Source organism: Eumetopias jubatus, unplaced genomic scaffold (genome assembly GCF_037043125.1).
Source record: "Eumetopias jubatus isolate StellerSeaLion01/CBP00866 unplaced genomic scaffold, mEumJub1_p1.0 scaffold_7, whole genome shotgun sequence".
Lineage (NCBI taxonomy): Eukaryota > Metazoa > Chordata > Mammalia > Carnivora > Otariidae > Eumetopias > Eumetopias jubatus.
In genome coordinates, this window is record NW_028274813.1 from 129,943,134 (window position 1) to 129,963,073 (window position 19,940).

Genomic DNA, 19,940 nt, shown 5'->3' on the forward strand with positions numbered 1-19,940 from the left:
GGACTGCCTTTGCTGCATCCCAAAGATGTTGAACAGTTGTGTTTTCATTTTCATTGGTTTCCATGAATTTTTTAAAAATTCTTCTTTAATTACCTGGTTGACCCATTCATTCTTTAGTAGGATGCTCTTTAGCCTCCATGTTTTTGAGTTCTTTCTGACTTTCCTCTTGTGATTGAGTTCTAGTTTCAAAGCATTGTGGTCTGAAAATATGCAGGGAATGATCCCAATCTTTGCACCCAAAACCAAAAGATACCTAGGAATAAATTTAACCAAAGAAGCAAAGGATCTGTACTCAGAAAACTATAAAATACTCATGAAAGAAATTGAGGAAGACACAAAGAAATGGAAAACGTTCCATGCTCATGGATTGGAAGAACAAACACTGTGAAGATGTCAATGCTAACTAGAGCAATCTACACATTCAATGCAATCCCCACCAAATGCCATCCACTTTTTTCAAAGAAATGGAACAAATAATCCTAAAATTTGTGTGGAACCAGAAAAGACCCCGAGTAGCCAGAGGAATGTTGACAAAGAAAAGCAAACCTGGTGGCATCACAATTCCAGAATTCTAGCTCTATTACAAAGCTGTCATCATCAAGACAGTATGGTACTGGCACAGAAACAGACACATAGACCAATGGAACAGAATAGAGAGCCCAGAAATGGACCCTCAACTCTATGGTCAACTAATTTTTGACAAAGCAGGAAAGAATGTCCAATGGAAAAAAGACAGTCTCTTCAACAAATGGTGTTGGGAAAATTGGACAGCCACATGCAGAAGAATGAAACTGGACCATTTCCTTACACCACACACAAAAATAGACTCAAAAAGGTTGAAAGACTTAAATGTGAGACAGGAGTCCATCAACATCCTATTTTATCCCTTCATAGTAGTTACCCTTATTTTTGACATATATATATATATATATATACATATATATATATATATATATATATAAGTTGTTCTCTCTCTAAAATTCTGAGATACACTTTCTTCTAACAGATCAAAATATACCCTAAATCACTAGTGTATGGCTTTGTTCTAGTCTCCTGCCTGATCACATTCTCTCCTTTTTTTTTCTTTTTTCTTTTTTTTAAATCTTCTTCTTTCTTTTTAAAAACAAATTCTTATCTTATCAATCCTTTTATAAAATCTTTTATAATTTTCATCTTTACAGTCATCTTCCATCCCTTCATTGTCTCAACCCTTATTTTGTACATATATAAGTCTTTCTTCCTTTAAAATTTTAGCAGGCACTTTCTTCTAACAGACCAAAATACTCCCAAAATCTAGTGTGTGGCACTGATCTATGCACTAGCTTGATCATATTTGATCATATTCTGTTTTTTGTTTTGTTTTGTTCTGTTTTTGTTTGTTTTTATATTTTTATTTTTCCTTTTTTTTTTTCTCTTTCTTCTTTCTTTCCCTATCTTGTCCCCTGGTTTCAGGTCTTTTCTGATTTGTATAGAGTATATTTGCTGGAGACGTTGTTAACCTGTTAGCATTCTGTTCTCTCATTCATCTATTCTCCTCTGGACAAAATGACAAGATGAAAAAAATCACACTCAGCAAAAAGAACAAGAGGTAGTACCGTCTGCCAGGGACCTACTCAATACTGACATTAGTACGATGTCGGACCTAGAGTTCAGAATCATAACTTTAAAGATACTAGCTGGGCTTGAAAAAACTGTGGAAGTTATTAGAGAAACGCTTTCTGGAGAAATAAAAGAACCAAAATCTAACCAAGTCGAAATCAAAAAGGCTATTAATGAGGTGCAATCAAAAATGGGGACACTAACTGCTAGGATAAATGAGGCAGAAGAGAGAATCAGCGACATAGAAGACCAAATGATGGAAAATTAAAGAGGCTAAGAAAAAGAGAGAGAAACAACTACAGGATCACAAGGGCAGAATTCGAGAGAGAAGCGATACGATAAGATGAAACAACATTAGAATAATTGGGATCCCAGAAGAAGAAGAAAGAGAGAGAGGGCCAGAAGGTATATTGGAGCAAATAATAGCAGAGAACTTCCCTAATGTGGGGAAGGAAACAGGCATCAAAATCCAGGAGGCACAGAGAACCCCTCTCAAAATCAATAATAATAGGTCAACACCCCGACATCTAATAGTCAAATTTACGAGTCTCAGAGACAAAGAGAAAATCCTGAAAGCAGCTCGGGAGAAGAGATATGTAACCTACAAAGGTAGAAACATTAGATTGGCAACAGACCTATCCACAGAGAACTGGCAGGTCAGAAAGGACTGGCATGATATCTTCAGAGCACTAAACGAGAAAAATATGCAGCCAAAAATACTATATCCAGCTAGGCTGTCATTGAAAATAGAAGGAGAGGTAAAAAACTTCCAGGACAAACAAAAACTAAAGGAATTTGCAAACACGAAACCAGCCCTAGAAGAAATATTGAAAAGGGTCCTCTAAGCAAAAAGAGAGCCTAAAAGCAGCATAGATCAGAAAGGAACACAGACAATATATAGTAACAGTCACTTTACAGGCAATACAATGGCACTAAATTCATACCATTCAATAGTTACCCTGAATGTAAATGGGCTCAATGCCCCAATCAAAAGAGACAGGCTATCAGATTGGATTAGAAAACAAGACCCATCAATATGCTGTCTGCAAGAGACTCATTTTAGACCCAAGGACACCCCCAGATTGAAAGTGAGGGGGTGAAAAACCATTTACCATGCTAATGGACACCAAAAGAAAGCTGGGGTGGCAAGTCCATTTGGTCCAGTGTGTCATTTAATGTCTTTATTTCCGTGTTGATCTTTTGCTTAGATGATCTGTCCATTTCAGTCAGGGGGTGTTAAAGTCCCCCCATTTGTGTTTTGTGTTTGTAAATTCCTTTAGTTTTTGTTTGTCCTGGAAGCTTTTTACCTCTCCTTCTATTTTCAATGACAGCCTTGCTGGATATCGTATTCTTGGCTGCATATTTTTCTTGTTTAGTGCTCTAAAGGTATCATGCCAGTCCTTTCTGGCCTGTCAGGTCTCTGTGGATAGGTCTCTTGCCAATCTAATATTTCTACCATTGTAGGTTACATATCTCTTCTCCTGAGCTGCTTTCAGGATTTTCTCTTTGTCTCTGAGACTCGTAAGTTTGACTATTAGATGTCGGGGTGTTGACCTATTATTATTGATTTTGAGAGGGGTTCTCTGTGCCTCCTGGATTTTGATGCCTGTTTCCTTCCCCACATTAGGGAAGTTCTCTGCTATTATTTGCTCCAATATACCTTCTGGCCCTCTCTCTCTTTCTTCTTCTTCTGGGATCCCAATTATTCTAATGTTGTTTCATCTTATCGTATCGCTTCTCTCTCGAATTCTGCCCTTGTGATCCTGTAGTTGTTTCTCTCTCTTTTTCTCAGCCTCTTTATTTTCCATCATTTGGTCTTCTATGTCACTGATTCTCTCTTCTGCCTCATTTATCCTAGCAGTTAGTGTCCCCATTTTTGATTGCACCTCATTAATAGCCTTTTTGATTTAGACTTGGTTATATTTTAGTTCTTTTATTTCTTCAGAAAGGGTTTCTCTAATAACTTCCACAGTTTTTTCAAGCCCAGCTAGTATCTTTAAAGTCATGATTCTTAACTCTAGGTCCGACATTGTACTAATGTCAGTATTGAGTATGTCCCTGGCAGACGGTACTACCTCTTGTTCTTTTTGTTGAGGTGATTTTTTTTGTCTTGTCATTTTGTCCAGAGGAGAACAGATAAATGAGAGAACAAAATGCTAACAGGTTAACAACGTCCCCCACAAATATACTCTATACAACTCAGAAAAGACCTGAAACCAGGGAAAAAGAAAGGGAAAGAAAGAAAAAAGAAAGAGAAAAAAAATAAAAATAAAAATATAAAAACAAACAAAAACAGAACAAAACAAAAAAAACAGAATATGACCAAATATGATCAGGCTAGTGCATAGATCAGTGCCACACACTAGATTTTGGGTGTATTTTGGTCTGTTAGAAGAAAGTGCCTCCTAAAATTTTAAAGGCAGAAAGACTTATATATGTATAAAATAAGGGTTGATACAATGAAGGGATGGAAGATGACTGTAAAGATGAAACTTATAAAAGGTTTCATAAAAGGAATTGATAAGAAGTTGTTTGAAAGAAGAAAGAAGAAGATTTAAAAAAAAGAAAAAAGAAAAGAAAAAAAAAGGGAGAGACTGTGATCAGGCAGGAGACTAGAACAAAGCCATACACTAGTGATTTAGGGTATATTTTGATCTGTTAGAAGAAACTGTATCTCAGAATTTTAAAGAAGGAAGAACTTATATATATATATGCCAAAAATAAGGGTAACTACTATCAAGGGATAAAATATGACTCTAAAAATGAGAAATAAAAAATGTTTTTTTAAAAAAGAGATTGATAAGATGTTGGTTGAAAAAGGGAAAAAGAAAAATTCAAAAAAATACCCGAAAAACAGTTAAAAAATTAACTTTGAAAAACTAATGAATCATGGTAAAAAAGCCATGAATTCTATGTGCAGTATTCCCCTGGCGCTGGAGTTCTCCCGTTCTCCTTGATCGGTAAACTTGGTCTTGGCTGGCTGGCTGTTCGCAATGATCTTCTGGGGGAGGGGCCTGTTGCCGTGGCTCCCAAATGTCTTTGCCGGAGGCGGAATTGCCCCGCCCTTTTTGGTCCGGGCTAAGCAAGCTGCTTGGTTTTGCTCTCACGAGCTTTTGTTCCCTGCAAGCTCTTGGCACAGCTTTGGAGGAACAGGGTGAAAATGGTGGCCTCCCAATCTCTGCCCGGAGGAGCTGAGAACTCGGGGCCCCACTCCTCAGTGGGCCCCCAGAGAAAAGCAGTCACTCCCGTCTCCCCGGTCTCCAGCTGCACTCCGTGCTCACCCGGCCCGTGACCGAGCATTTCTATCTCTGGCACCTGACCCCATGTGGAGTCTCCAAACCCAGCAGATCTCTGCGGTGCACTCCCATGCCGCTCCTCCTGTGGGAGGGAAGGGAGTCTCCTCGGCTCTGCCGCTTGTTGGGTCCCTGCTGGAGGAGCAGTGGCCCGACTGGGCCCCGGATCACAGTCTATGGCAACCGCAAGCTGCAAGCCGGTGCCTCAGCTCCGTCTCTGCAGCCGGCTTCCCCGCTCCAATACCTGGGAGCTCTGCTGCACTCAGGCACCCCCGGTCTTTCTGTGATTCCGAGGGTCCTGAGTCCATACTGTCCTGCGAGGGTTCCACCTCCCACTTAGCCGACGTCCCTCAGTGGAGCCGACTTCTCAAAGTTCCGATTTTGTGCTCCGCGGCTCTAGCATTTGCCAGAAGCGGCCGACGGAGGCCCCCTCCCCCGCCGTCTATCCTCCCGAATATCGCCTCGGATTCACTTCTCCGCACGTCCTACCTTCCAGTAAGTGGTCGCTTTTCTGTTCAGAGTGTTGTTACTATTCTTATCTTCGATCTCCTGTTGAGTTCGTAGGTGTTCAGAATGGTTTGATCCCTCTTCAGCTGAATTCCTGAGACCAGACGAAATCCAGGTCTCCTACTCCTCCGCCATCTTCCTCCGCCCCTTAATTGTCCACATTTTTGTAAGAGTTGGTCTTGAATGGGCAAAGAGACAAAAGGTAATGGGATCAACAGAGGGATGGATGACAGCTGAGAGATAGATGATAGATAGGTAGATAACCTCCTAGTAGTCCAAACCCTTTGTTTCTACAAGCTGTCCTCCCTCCACATTTGTTCAATCACACTCAAGACTTTTGGCCTTGCCACCAATCTTTGGACTTTTCTGCTCTTGAATTTGAGATTTCAACTTGATCTCCTTCACATTCTCTGAGGACTTTGCTGCTGCCACCTAAGTGACTTTTTCTGTTGTTGGTAGATTGACTAGGCTGTCTTTGCCTGGCTTGGCCTCCACACCCATGTGTGGGTTCTGATCTCAGCCTTCCAAGTGGAGGAGGCTACCTCGACCTCTAGGGTGACAGTTCACATGACAAGAGCACTTGTGGAAATCAGCCATGGCTCCCATAGACAAGAGCACATTATAGATTTCCTTCACCTAAACCAGTCTTTCCAAATAAAACTCTTTGACTTGTCAGGTATAAGAGTTGTATGATATTTGTGAGCATCTCTGGCCTTTACCCACTACATGCCAGTCCCCTCCTCCTTGTGTGACAACCTAAAACATCACCAGACATTGTCCAATATTCCCTGGAGAGGTAGGCAAAATTGTCCTTGGTGGAGAGTCACTGTCTTAGACATTTATCTTTGTGTGCCAGGTTGCTATTACTGTATTTACAATCTTAACCTTGGAAACAATTAAGAAATTCCAAAATCTGACCTGGGGGCTCACATAAAAGAGGCACTTGCCTGTCCCCTTTATACTTCTATTCTGGATTCTTGGGTACATAGCAAAATAAAAACTCAGCAGTGTTGTTTTATTTTACTGCATGCTTTAGGGAAAATGCAAAGTGGTCTGGTGTGCATGAAAGAGATAGAAAGATGTATTTTCAAAACACAATTAGAATAGGGAGAAATTGCATGCAATTGTGTTGAAGAATGCCCTGCTTAACATGTACTTGGCATAACATAGCCAACAGGTTGCAAATCATGGAATATAGATTTTTCATTATCAGGTCTGTATAACGTATTTCTTATGCTTAAAGATCTGAATTTGAGGGTTGGTGGGAAGTATGTAAATTATTTGGTGCTGTAACTAAGGCTTAACATTTTTTACCTCGAGTTTTTATTGCTGTTTCCTTAATTTAAACACATCTATTACATTTGCATTTTTTTCAGTTGCTCTTTTTTCTAGTATGTTGCTATCATGGTCTCTGCCATGGGCTATCAACAGAGTATGGAAAATGATTTCATGGTTCTTGCAAGGCTGGAGAGAGCAGAGACAAGGGGGTCTGGCAATCTCCAGCTTGGGCACACCCACTGTGATGACTGGGAAAACCATGGAATCTGTTTTCCCATTAGCTGGAAGGAAAGGGGGGGCAAACACTACACATTTTCTAGTTCCTATCTGACCCTTTGACTTTATCAAAGTCATTCATCACATGACCATTTTAAAGTCCCTTTTAAAAAATTCAGTTCAGTATTTCTATTGCTTTGTAGAACATATTCCATCTGGCTCTTATTTTTGCCAGCAATTTCTGTCTTAGTTCATACCCTAGCTTACCACTTAGTAGCTGGAATATTTAATTTTTAACCAGGATGATCGTCAAAATATATAAAAGTGGTGAGGCACAACCAGATGGCAGCATAAACCAGGAGCAGATACTGAAGATACTTGCTGTACCAGGGCTTTGAGTCACTGGCTCATGGGGAAGCAAGGAGGAGAAAGGGCAAAGGGGAAGTCAATAGTCAAAAGGGAGGTGACCCAGAGGACCTGGAGCAGCCAGAGTGCAGGAGAGGGTCAGGTGTCATTCACCAATGGTATGGGAGTATTCCTCTACGTTAACAGGCATAGACTGTGTGTACCAAGCCTGGTTAGGCTGCACTTGCTCTAATACAAAATGAAAATCAAAACAGTGTTTATTTAATATGGTTATTGTGGCACTTAGCCAAGATTTGCAAGCAAAGCACATAGCACAGGTGTTGACATGGCATAAATGTTCAATAAATATTAGCTAATGTGATCATCATGCTATTGCCTGCTTCTCATCTCTTTGTGCATTCCTGTTGCCTTTTTCTACCTGGCGCATGTCTTGTCTGTCCTTCTGCCTCTATTTCTCCATTCTCTCATTGTTGTTTAGAATTTTCTCGCGTCCCTAATTTTGTTTCTGTACTTTCACATTTCCCTATTACATTTCTCTTTTCCTGTTAGTATGTTGTCATGCATTTCACTCAAATGTACGTGAAGAATGGACATGAGTAAATGAAATGGGGATACAAGGCACAAGGCAATTTTTAAAGTAATGAAGTTCTGCAAGTGAAAATGAGCAGAGCAGGATACTCCATTGGCACAGTAATTGGGATTCAGTCCTTCTGAGTTCTGTGTCCAGGGAAGCCCATGACGCTTATGAGTTCCATGTGGGTGGGGCTGGGGGGAGATGACCCAAAGGAGGATATTTTGGTGTCATGTGGGGCCAAAAATTGAGCTACTGGCAAATAGCATTTGTGTCCCCAGACTCTAGTCAGATCCCAACAAAGAGAAAGGCTAAGCATGAAAGCTGAGGGAAGTTATTTTTACAAGGAACTCTATGAAACTCAGGGACAAGGAGTGAAAAATTTAATCTTGGGTGAAAATGGACAATTCCAAGCTGGAGACAGGATCCTTCAAGCAGATGCCGGCACTAACCCATGCAGTGTGGTCATGGAAGAAGGGAGTGCAGTGCCCTCTGGAGCACCTGCAGAATGCCTTTTCAGCACGGACATTATCTTGTTTGTATCTATATGCAGGTTACCTGAAGTTGTGAAGGCAGATCCAAAAGGGAAAATGTATGCTGATTCCTATTTCTAATCTCTCCCCCACACCCCCCCAGAAATCACACTTCTGCATGTTTAAGGAGAAGCCAGGGAATCTGCACTTTAAAAACGCACCCTTCCCACTCCTAGATCCTTGGAATGCATGCACTGGCTGGTTCTATGGACCATACACTTAGAGCCATGTGAAATGTACCCAGCTGAAAAATCACTAGTCTTTTTTTCCTTCCTTTTTAAAAACACTATTTTTCCCACTTTAATGGAGAATTAATTGACATACATCAAAAAATCACTGTTCTGAGGGACCTTGGAAGTGAAAATCTTGAAAGATAGAAAAGATGTGGGGTAGAGGAAGAACTTAAAAGTTGATTGAACTCTAAATACAGGCCGGCCAGTAGTTGTTGGCAGATTTCATCTTCCAAAGTTCTCTGTTTACTTGTAAAATGTGAACTTTCCTTGACTTTGACTGAGTTTGGGGTGGATGATGACATAAACATTGGTGATATCTTTGAGTATAAGTAAAAAATTAAAAATAGATCTACCATATGATCCAGCAATTACCCTTCGGGGTATGTATCTAAAGGAAGCAAAAATGCGAACTTGAAAAGGTCTGTGCACCCCCATATTCACTGAAGCAAGACAACAGTGTCCACTGATGGATGAATGGATAAAGATAATGTCAAACACACACACACACACACACACACACACACACACACAGGAATATTACTCAGTCATAAAAAAGGAAATCCTGTCATTTTTGATAAAATGGATGGACCTAGAGGGAATTATGCTAAATTAAATCAGTCAGAGAAAGACAAAAACTGTATGATCTCACTTATATGTGGAATCTACAACAAACAAACAGAAGCCCAGCTCCTAGATAACAGAGAATAGACTGGTAGATGCCAGAGGCAGTGAGTAGAGAATGGGTAACATGGGTGAAGGGGGTCAAATGGTACAAACTTTCAGTTATAAAATGAATATAGTCTTGGAGATATAATGTACAGCATGGTGACCATAGTTAACAATATTGTATTGTATATTTGAAAGGTGCTAAGAGAGTCGATCTTAAAAGTTCTCATCATACTCATACACAAAAATTGTAAGTATGTGTGGTGATGGATATTAACTACACTTACTGAGGTGATCATTTCACAAATAACAAATCATCCTGTTGTTCACTTGAGGCTAATATAATGTTGTATGTCAATTATACCAAACAAATATATACAGACTGCTAAGATTTTGATGTTTTCCTCTTTCCTACAGGAAGAGAAAATGTCACTCATTGTATCTGTTTCTTTAGACACCAGACAGCACATGACTATAGGAAAATGAGGCAAGTTCATGGTCCACACCCCTTTCTGTGGAATAGTGCAAAAAGGTCCTTCCTTGGGCCAGAAAGTAGTAAGACCTGAATCCAAGACTCAGCTCTGTCTCTAAGCAGCATCTTGAACAAATCAGTTCTCTATACTTAAGTATCCTGCTCACAAAATAAGGGAAGAGTCTTAGATAATATTTCATGTTGTTTCAAGATCTAGCATTTTGTACTCTTAAGTCATTACTTCATTGCATTTAAGGGCTGTTGAAAAATAAACAGTGATCAGAATGCCTCGTGACAATCTTCAGTTATAAAAAGCAAACCAATACTCTACTTCTATAGCAGTAACAATCTTCAGTTATAAAAAATAAACCAATATTCTACTTGTATAGTAGGCTGGAGTGGGGGGGTGGGAAGAAATGGGGGTTGTCCTGGGGAGGGAGGGAGGCTATCCCATCTGCTCTTATGATGAGGAAATAATCACTTAATGGCTGAGCAATTTGTAATGCAGCTGCCGGGGGTGTAGGGACACAGCTGTTCTAAAAAAGAAAAAGAATCGGACTCTTTCTTTTCTATGTCCCATCGCCGATGAATTAACAATGTAGTTTTAAAATAAATGATTAACTCCTGGTGAGGAATGTTCTTTAGAGTCCCTTGATGAGTAAGGGTCTGAAGGGTTGATGAAGTTTCAAAGCCCCCATTTTAGGAATGAGTCATAAAAGTCGGAGAATCTGGCAGAAATAAAAGTCATGGGAAATGTACACCAACCCCCCCTTACTTGATATTGCTATAATTGCCAGTCATTATTTTTACTCCCTGAGGTAAAATAAAATCGAAGCAATAACACGTCAGAGTAACTCTCTTTTCTCTGGGCCACTGGGTTTCAAAGGAAAAAAAAAGTTTCCATTCTTTGATGGCATCTGCTGGGCAAGCAGCATGTCTGGTATATTTTCATGTGATACTTCGAGTCATTTGAGAACATCTCATGGTCTCCCCTGTGCAAATGACAAAACCGAGTCCAACTTTCTTCCTTGCCTGAGCTCACCCAGTGTTGAAGTCTGCAGTCATGTGGAGAAGTTAGAATACTGGTTAGAGACACAGATTTTGAGCCAGCCTGTTTGAACCTGAAATTTCCACTGTGTGATGTAGGGTAAGTCACTTAACTCTTTGGAGCCTCAGCTTCCATTCAACACCGTGCCTAGCAGACTATGACTATGGCAATGACTATTATTAATTCTGTCTGACTTCGAAGCCCTTGCTCTTTTACTATATATTTCTGTGCTGAAAGTCACACAGGTTTGTGGGAGAATTTTAAATCAGCAAATAAATACATCTAGCTATGAGAAATCGAGCTTATACTGAAACACAGTATGTGTGCTAGCTTCCCTAACATTTCCCTAACATTTCTGTTGTTAAGAAGGAAACATGAATCAAAAGGGATATAATTCTGATTCCTTTCAGAGGATGTTCATCAAAGAGCCTTTACTTATTGTTTCTCTACTCTGATTATTAACTTGTGGGTTGTCAATGGTCCAAGCAGGACCTGTGCAGTATCTTGCATCCTGAGAAGTTGCCAGAGTCTGTCTTTCAATAGATTCCTGCTGGAAGGAAGTAAATTATAACCTAATCTCATCATCTCCAGATTGAGCAAGATCTGCTATATTACAAATCTGCTTAGTCAAGGATCAGCTCTCATGGCCTGCCTTCCTCCAGCTGTCTAAATATTGCTCAGCTCCAAAACCTCTTTCTCCCACTTCCTCTGCGAATCCTGGCCTGAGGCCTTGAGGCCATCTTGACCTTTTTCTCCTTTCCAGCCTTCCAAAGTCCTCTGCATCTGTGCCACACATTTGGGAACTTGTTTTTATTATCTTGTATGGTCTTTTGGTTCATTTTCAACCCACATTTGTTTCTTGGGGTTGGGGACAATAGCAGAAATCATTTGTGGCTCTGGCAGAATTTAGCATTATATAGAAAGAGTAACCGAAGAATGGCTATACACTCAATCATTCAAAGTGTCGATTTCATATGAGATTAGACACAGCCATAAGGGAATTGGTAAACTAGAAAATAAATGAGAAGAAATCACCTAGAATATTACCCAAGGACACAAAGATTCAAAATATGGAAGAGTGTGAAGACATCTGGCAGATCAAGCCTTAACAAAAATAATAATAATAAAAAAAAAATTGAGGTCTCTGAAGAGAAGAAAAGAAACAATGAAGAGATAATGACAGAGTTTTCCTTTATAAAACAAAAGCATTGATACACAGATTCAAGAAACTCAGTGGCATCCAAATAGGGTAACTAAGATGATTGGATTTGGTTATTGTATTTTAGTATTAGAAGGTTAGTTTCATTCATTCACTATAGATGTTACATCATGTTTTATTTCTTGTTTCCTGTTGACATTTTAAGGTTATCTTTTTTTCTCTAAACTTGTAAGAATAAGAATATTTTAAGGGTTATTTGACAACTTAACAACTAAATATTTTGAGCATAAGCTTCTTTTATCATTTGGTTCTTTTTCATGGTGCCTTCATAGTAAAAGAGCAAGGCCTTTGAAGTCAGACAGAATTAATAATAGTCGTTGCCATAGTCATGGTTATCTGGTTATCTTTGACACTGTGCTGGTCATCTCATAAAAAATGTATTTGTAGGAATAATTTGAATAAATGTTTTACTTCAGGGAAGATTTGCATTTGCTTCTCCCAGGCTCCTAAGGCAAGTATTAGCTCAACTACATCTTCAAACAAATCCAAGGTTTGAGATTCACTGGGAGATCCATGTGATTTGAACCCTGGCTGCAGTCCCTCCCAAGAATTAGTCCTTCTCCCACTTATTTTCATTCCATGTTGCTGTTATGTTCCTACATTATTGGGTCCTATCAGACTCTCCATCCTGTGACAGTGCTGGGCTATGTCTGTCCTCTTTCCCTCATGAAATCACCAAAAGTAAAGTTGATCTCTTAACTATGCTTTTGACGTTTTTATGGGACAACAGAGATAAAAAATCATGAAAAAGTAGTGCCCATTTGTATATACTTTTCTTGGTTTCCAATTTTGTTCTCTTCTTTTTCCTTTCCTTTCCCCTTCCTCCCCTCCCCTCTCCGCTCCCTTCCTTCCTTCCCCTCCCCTTCCCTTCGCTTCCCTTCCCTTTTCCTCCTCTCCTCTCTTCTTCCTCTCTTCTTCCCCTCTTTTTCCTCTCTTTTTTCCTTCCTTCCTTCCTTCCTTCCTTCCTTCCTTCCTTCCTTCCTTCCTTCCTCCTTGCTTCTTTCTTTCTTTCTTTCTTTCTTTCTTTCTTTCTTTCTTTCTTTCTTTCTTTCTTTCTTTCTTTCTTTCTTTCTTCCTTCCTTCCTTCCTTCCTTCCTTCCTTCCTTCCTTCCTTCCTTTCTTTCTTTTTCTCTCTTCTTTCTTTCTCTTTCTTCTTTCTTTCTTTCTTTCTTTCTTTCTTTCTTCCTTCCTTCCTTCCTTCCTTCCTTCCTTCCTTCCTTCCTTCCTTCCTTTCTTTCTTTCTTTCTTTCTTTCTTTCTTTCTTTCTTTCTTTCTTTCTTTCTTTCTTTCTTTCTTCTTTCTTTTCTTTCCTTTCTCGCTCTCCTCCTCTGTGTCCTGGTAATTCCTTACTCTTTTGCAAGCTCTTTGATCTTATAATCACTATTTCTTCAGTTTTTACTGAATATGTGCTGTTGTTTGCAATGAGTTTTGATTAAGTAATCTATTATTCCTCTCAAATACTTCTTTATGTCACAGTACATAACAATTTGTAATTTACAAATGTAGTGGTTTCCCTGTATTTTATCTTCCTCCTTCTATTTTTATATATGCCCCCAGAGTTCACCATACCTCCAGCCAGCACTTAACATTGTGCCTGGCGTGTAGCAGCTTCTAAATATACTAAATAAATGTCCTTTGACATTTCCTCATCTCTAGGATAAGAAAAATACTACCTACCTTGTTGGTTTATTGTAAGAATTATAATTTATAGGCATTGATATAAGGAAGTAATTGTTGTATATTATTATGGTTAAATATCAGCAGATGTTAAGAAGTAACTAGCTTGAATGTGACTGATTACATAGCCTGCAGAATCTATCCTATTTCAAATGTCTTTGTTGCTTTCACTTTACTGAGAAGCTACACTTGCTTTGACCCTTTCCTCACACATTTGAAATCTTGAACAACCAATATTGATTTATCTCTGCAGTGATGGAGATGGCCTTTCAAGGAAACATCATAAATATCTGCTGTCAGTTTGAATTTCTTTTGTTTTCAATGGTTCTGTTTTTAAAATTTTGCAGTATTTATGGTAAGGAGCCAGTTTCCAGATGTGAATACTATGTCAAGTATTTGTTTTTCTAATATTTAATACTTGAAGTAGCCAGAATCTATTTTAAGAAAAGACTTCTCTCTGTGTCTTATTTTTCCCCCTTAGTCTTTGCAGGGTGGAGTGGAAGATACATGAACAGGGATATTGTCTTCCTATCTTGACAGCATGGTAAGGACCACCATAGTGGTGTATGCAAAAAAGTATAGGGTTGGGATGAGTGATTTATATATCTCAGCTTTCCCTTGGGCCTCACCATCCTCTGACAATCCTGCCAATTCTTTTCTTTCTCTGATAATTTACAAGGGTTAGGATGATGACACTACTTTTGGGTCCAGGAGCATTCACAATTTTATTTTGTTAAGCCCAGAAATTCATAAATGTTCTTTTATGATGAAGAAGATGATGGCTACATGAAATATTACACTCTGAAATAGGACCAACCATTTGTGATGGCAGAATTAATGTCAGCCCCTCTGACACTAGAGTTATTAATTTTCTGTTAGATGAAATGAATAGTTTGGACTCCATATTTTTCCTTCCTGAGTTAACATTTTTTACTCTATAACAGGATGTAAAACGGGCCCTACCTGTCTCAGTTTTGGCTGAAGCTACAAAGATCAAGAATAAAATGATAGCTTCCAATTACCCCACAGGAAGTTACTAAACTACAAATGCTACTTGATCTTACTGGAGCACTGAGAGCATTTCGGGGGGGCGGGAATCTTGGTTGTATAGCACTGCCTTGCATATTGCAGGGCTTTGACATCCTAGCACCATTTCCCTAGCAAACTTGCCATAGAACTCCCTGGGTAAAATGTCAACCCAAAATGTACTTTACATATTTCCAAGTACACAGAAGAGAATAATATTAATTTCTCATTAAGAACCACTTTCCAGCTGATCATCAACCTCTAGAGTGGAAACAGTTTGAAATTAATAAGCAGAGAGAATTTCTTTGCAGAATGTGCACCATCCACACTCCCAAAGGACAAGAATACATGGTGCTCCCTTCACCTACATCAGTTGAGAGTGTTGGGGGGGGGGGGCTTTGGAAGACATGCCATCTATCCCACAAGTGGGAAAACCATGACAATTGGTATAACATGTGTTTTGAGTCACCTGAGGAAGCACATGGGAAAAGTAGAGAAAGAGAGAGAGAGACAGAGAAGGAGACAGAGAGAGAGAGAGAGAGAGAGCTCAATTGAAAAACATGTTTGTCCAGGCTGGAAGACATTCTACATAAGCACTTCTCTTAAATCATTTAAAGAAACTCCGGGGAAGGAAAAGTATCCTGAATCTTCAAGGAATCATTTGGGGTGATTTGTTATACTAAATAAATAATCACTCTTTTAAAAAACTTATTGTGGTAAAACATACATAACAAAAATTTTACCATTTTAACCATTTTTAAGTGTACAATTCTGTGTTGTTAAGCACCTTTACAGGGTTTTGAAACTATGAACACCATAGATCTCCAGGACATTTTCATCTTCCAGAACTAAAACTCTGTACCCATTAAACACTAACTCCCTGTTTCCTTAATTCCCCAACCCCTGGAAACCACCATTCTATTTCCTACATTTACCTTGTGGTAAATGTAGTACATTTACCCTGTGGATATTCTCCTCGAAACATAGGAGAATGCTTTATACTAATAGGAAAGTTAGAAAATAAGGGTACTAGCAGGGATGGGGTCCTTCCACATGGAAAGTTTGCTTTCTGGGGAAAGAAACCAAATACGATTCTGTCAACGTTACCCCAAAATCTTAAAAACAGAAAGTGATAAGAAATTAGGTCAAAGAAGGAGGACCAGAGCTGTTCCCAGGGCAGGTGGGGTAGTATTTATCCCTTTAGATGATGTATTATAATCAAGCAAAGCCCAAGTTCCTCAAGGGATACTTATTAGGCACTCACTTTGATTTTGTTACTGCCACAAATGTCACAGTGGATGCTACAGAAGTTCTGGAATCAAACACAGAATTGGGTTGCTTTTTGTTGTTGTTTTTTGAGCCATACGGTTCTTTATGTATTCCAGTTATGAATCCCTTATTAGCTATATGATTTGAAGATATTTTCTCCCATTTCCTGCGTTGCCTTTCCACTCTATAGATAGTGTTTTTGGATGCACAATTTTCTAAAATTTTGATGAAGTCTAATTGACGTATTTTTTTCTTTTGTTGCCTGCACTTTTGGTATTGTATTCAAGAAATCATTGCCAAATCCAATATTAGGAAACTTCCCTCCTATGTTTTCTTCTTCTAAGAGTTGTATAGTTTTAGCTCTTACACTTAGGTCTTTGATACATTTTGAGTTAATTTTTGTATGTGGTGTAAGGTAAGGATTTAAATTCATTCTTTTGTAGGTGGATATCTAGTTTTCCCAACACCATTTGCTAAAGATTGCCCTTTCCATATTGAGCAGTCTAGGGACCTTTGTCAAAAGTCATTGAACCATATATACAAGGATTTTTTTCTAGAATCTTTATTCTATTCCATTGTCCTATATGTCCGTTTTTATGCCAGTGCCACATTGTTTTAATTGCCATAGCTTTGTAGTAAACTTTAAAATCAGGAAATGTGAGACTTCCAACTTTGTTCTCCATTTTCAAGTTTGTTTTGGCTACTCAGGGTGCCTTGAGATTCCATATGAATTTTAGGATGGATTTTTCTCTTTCAGCAAAAAATGCTGCTGGGGTTTTGATGGAGATTTTATTGACTGTATAGAGATCACTTTGGATAGTCTTACACCTTAACAATATTAAGTTTCTAAGCCACGAACCAAAATGTCTTTTCATTTATTTGTGTTTATTTAATTTTCTGCAATGTTTTGTATTTGTCAAGGCAAAATTCTTTCATCTCTTATGTTAACTTTATTCCTAAGTATTTTATTCTTTTTAATGCTATATAAATAGAATTATTTTCTCAATTTACTTTTCATATTGTGCATTGTTGATGCATAGAAATGCAACTGATTTTTACATGTCAATTTTGTATCTGTAATTTCATTGAATTTGTTTATTGGTTCTAACACATTTTTGTAGAATATTTAGGGTTTTTCTACGTATAAGATCATGTCATATGCAGAGATAATTTTATTTCTTCCTTTCTAATTTGGATGCTTTTATTTCTTTTTCTTATCTAATTGCTCTGGCTATAGCTTCTAGTACTATGTTGAGTACAAGTAGCAAAACTAGGCAGACTTTTCTTATTCCTCATCTTAGAGAAAAAGCTTTCAGTTTTTCCTGTTTTACTATGATGTTAGCTGTGGGTTTTTCATATATTACCTTTATTATATTGAGGTAGTTTATTGTATTCTTAATTTGTTGAGTCTTTTTATCATGGAAGAGTATTGAATACTGTCAAACACTTTTTCTTTTTCAAGTGAGATGATCATGTGGCTTTGTTTCTTCATTCTATTAACAGTGATTGTTTTTTATGGTTGAATAATCTTTATATCTCAGAAACAAATTCCACTTGGTGATTGTGTATAATCCTTTTAACATGTTGCTGAATCTGATTTTCTGGTGATTTTTTAAAGGATTTTTGCATCAATATTCATTGAAGTTTTTGGTCTGTATTTTCTTTTATTTGTGAGGTCTTTGTCTGGCGTTGGTATCAGGGTAATGCTGACTTCATCGAATGAGTTAGGAAGTGTTCCTTTCTCCAATTTTTTGGAAAAGTCTGAGAAGGATTTGTGTTATCTCATCTATAAATGTTTGGTGTTATCTTCATTAATGAATCCATTTGGTCTTGGACTTTTCTTTGATGGGATGGTTTTGATTACTGATTTAGTCTCCTTACTAGTTTTAGATCTGTTCAGGTTTTCTATTTCTTTATGATTTAGAGGAATTTCTCCTTTCATCTAGTTATCCAGTTTGTTGGTTTATAATTGTTTATTGGACTCTTACAGTTTTTTCAATTTATGTAGTATAATGGTAATGTCCCATTTCATTTCCAATTTTAGTTATTTGTTTTTTTATTATATTCAGTTAGCTGCTGTATAAGTACATCATTAGTTTTTGATGTAGTGTTTAATGATTCATTAGTTATATATAACATCCAGTGCACATCACAACACGTGCCCTCCTTAATACCCATCACCCTGTTACCCCCTCCCCCCACTCTCCTCCCCTCTGAGACACTCAGTTCGTTTCCCAGGGTCCACAGTCTCTCATGGTTCATCTCCCTCTCTGATTCTTCCCTCTTCAGGTTTCCCAGATTTCCCTCCCTTCCCCTGTGGTCCTCCGTGCTATTGCTTATGTTCCACATATGAGTGAAACCATATGATAATTGTCTTTCTCTGCTTGACTTACTTCACTTAGCATAATCCCCTCCAGCTCCATCCATGTCAATGCAAATAGTGGTTATTCATCCTTTCTGATGGCTGAGTAATATTCCATTGTATATATGGGCCACATCTTTATCCATTAATCTGTTGAAGGGCATCTCAGTTCCTTCCACAGTTTGGCTATTGTGGACATTCTTGCTATGAACATTGGGGTGCATGTGCCTCTTCTTTTCACTCCATTTGTATCTTTGGGATAAATACCTAGTAGTGCAATTGCTGGGTCATAGGATAGCTCTATTTGTAACATCTTGAGGAACCTCCATTACTGTTTTCCAGAGTGGCTGTAGCAGCTTGCATTCCCACCAACAGTGTAAGAGGGTTCCCCTTTCTCCACATCCTTGCTAACATTTGTTGTTTCCTGTTTTGTTAATTTTTGCCATTCTAATTGCTGTAAGGTGGTATCTCATTGTGGTTTTTATTTGTATTTCCCTCATGGCTAATGACATTGAGCATTTTTTCATGTGTCTGTTAGCCATTTGTATGTCTTCTTTAGAGAAGTGTCTGTTCATGTCTTCTGCCCATTTTTTGACTGGGTTATTTATTGTCTGTGTGTTAAGTTTGAGAACTTCTTTATAGATCTTGGATATCAGCCCTTTATCTGTAAGGCCATTTACAAATATCTTCTCCTATTCCGTGGGTTGCCTCTTAGTTTTGTTGACTATTTCCTTTGCTGTGCAGAAGCAATGTGGCAGGATACAAAATCAATGCACGGAAATCAGTTGCTTTTCTATACGCTAACAATGTAACTATAGAAAGAGAAATTAAGGAATTGATTCCATTCATAATAGCAACAAAAACCATAAGATACTTAGGATTAAACCTACCCAAAAAGATAAAGGACCTATACTCTAGGAACTACAGAACACTTATGAAAGAAATTGAGGAAGACACAAAAAGATGGAAAAACATTCCATGCTCATGGATTGGAGGAATAAAAATTGTTAAAATGTCTATCCTGCCCAGAGCAATTTACACTTTCAATGCTATCCCTATTAAAATACCATTGGCATTTTTAAAAGATTTTATTTATTTATTCGACAGACACATACTGAGAGAGCACAGATAAGCAGAATGGCAGGCAGAGGGAGAGGGAGAAGCAGGCTCCCCACTGAGTAGGGAGCCCGATGCGGGGCTCGATCCCAGGACCCTGAGATCATGACCTGAGCTCAAGGCAGCCACTTAATCAACTGAGCCACCCAAGTGCCCCACCATTGACATTTTTCAAAGAGCTGGAACAAACAATCCTAACATTTGTATGGAACCAGAACTAAGACCCAAATTGCCAAGGGAATGATTAAAAAGAAAAACAAAGCTGGGGGCATCACGTTGCTTGACTTTAAGCTATATTACAAAACTGAGATCACCAAGACAGCATGGTATTGGCACAAAAACAGACACATAGACCAATGGAACAGAATAGAGGCACCAGAAATGGACCCTCAACTCTATGGTCAACTAATCTCTGACAAATCAGGAAAAAATATTCAATGGAAAAAATAGTCTCTTCAATAAGTGATGCTGGGAAAACTAGACAGCTAC